The sequence below is a fragment of the Numida meleagris genome, unplaced genomic scaffold, assembly GCF_002078875.1.
Source record: "Numida meleagris isolate 19003 breed g44 Domestic line unplaced genomic scaffold, NumMel1.0 unplaced_Scaffold360, whole genome shotgun sequence".
NCBI classification, from domain to species: Eukaryota; Metazoa; Chordata; class Aves; order Galliformes; family Numididae; genus Numida; species Numida meleagris.
The window spans coordinates 59,742-61,389 of NW_018364585.1; the positions used below are offsets into that span (position 1 = coordinate 59,742).

The window sequence follows — 1,648 nt, forward strand, 5'->3', positions numbered from 1 at the left end:
TGAGAGCCCTGGTGAGGAAGGAGTGCAATGGTTTCCATCCCCTATAGGTCCTCTCAAGTTTCCCCTGACTCCTCTTTCTATCCCTCATTGAATTCCACAAGTATCCTCTTCCTTCCCCTATAGATCTCACCAAGCATCTCCTACCTGTCCTTTGATCCCCTGTAGGTCACCTATAGATCCCCCAACTGTCCCTCATGTTCCCCACAGAACCCCCACTCTTCCTCCTCTCCTTTTTGATGCAGGTGTCCCCCCAGCAATGACTGAGGACTTGCAGATCCAGGTAAGTGCCTGTGGTAGCGGACCCCAAATCCCAACCTACCCCTTGGGGCCCACACTGGACATCAACATGGAAACCCAAATTTTCACCATGGGGACCTCAAATGACCCCCAGTCCCATATGGCTTACCCTGACATTTATGTGCACCACCCGTATCCAGACCATGGGAATCCCATATCTGCAATGTAGGAAATCCTCCACCCCACAATTCTAAATACCCAGACCCACGTAAGCCCTACAAGCCCTAAACAACCCCACAACCCCATGGGCACTCACAACCCACAGGTAGAGGGACTCTAAAAGCAGCCACAAGGATGCCCAATGACCCATGGGGACCCCAAAGCCATAGATGGACCCAGAAACGTCTCGCACGCAGAACCAAAATCTAAGTCCCTGCAGAAATTCTGTCTCCCCCTCATGGAAACACCTCCCTAGATACCTACACCAGAGGCCCCACCCTAGCCCAAGCATCTTGGGACCCTCATGATGGAACCCCCTTCTCCTCCTGTCTCTCCAGGTTACCCCAGTGACAGTGTGGATCTGACCTACGCCGAGATGCAAGCTGCCATCCCGTGCTCCCCGCCCTCCACTTCCCACACTGCCCCTCAGTCCCCCATTATCTACACCAAAGTGAGCACTGGGTTACCGTGCTGATGAAACCCCCCAGGTGCCTCATTTATGGGGTGCTCTGAAGGGGACAGACCCTGAATTCCCCACTTGGGACTCCCCGATGTCCTGTTCTAACCCCAGACCAGCTAACTTCCCCAAATCTAACAATCCCAAATTCTCACTGATAAACCCCAAATGCTTCCCAGTCATACCAAACCCCTAAATGCCCATCTCTTACCCCAAAATCCTTCTTTAGCCCCTCAAATATCTTAACACCCTTTGAGACCTCCAAATCCTCACCAATCCACTCCAAATCACCACCACCATTTCTCTGTGATCCCCTGATCTGTCCCAATCTACCTCTCTTCTAGAGAGCTCCCAAAATGTTTCCTTCCTCCCCTAACATCTCCTACGGATGCTCTACAGATCCTCTACAGATTTCCCCCACATTCCTTTCCTCCCATTCTGTCCTGCTTCTACCATTGGTCTTTGGGTGGTGAGCAATTTCTTTGTGCAGCACAAGATTTGGAAAATCATAAACGCATCTCAATATCACTACTGTTGTTTCTCAGTTTCTTTTCTGTCTAAGTACACTGTTCTTATGTCAACGTATGAATTCCACATTTTTTTCTTTCTGATTGTGTCCCTAAACCCACGGGGAGGGGTCAGTGAGAAGAAAAGCTGAGCTGCTGCTGGGTGCAAGCACCACAGTGCTTGTGGTGGCTCCCTGAAGAGCTGGAAGTTGGCTTTCCTAAACTGCAG

General features: G+C 50.7%; 1 long non-coding RNA gene across 2 annotated transcripts; it reads left to right on the plus strand.

Annotated features, from left to right (window-relative positions):
• Nucleotides 1-1,441, plus strand: LOC110391406. 2 transcript variants are annotated; one of them, XR_002434053.1, is made up of 3 exons: nucleotides 1-11; nucleotides 243-280; nucleotides 795-1,441. It is a non-coding gene; the product is annotated as an uncharacterized LOC110391406 (long non-coding RNA). The 2 variants fall into 2 exon arrangements; XR_002434052.1 differs by lacking the exon at nucleotides 1-11 and having other exon boundaries at nucleotides 19-280.
• The last annotated feature ends 207 nt before the right edge of the window (nucleotides 1,442-1,648 follow it).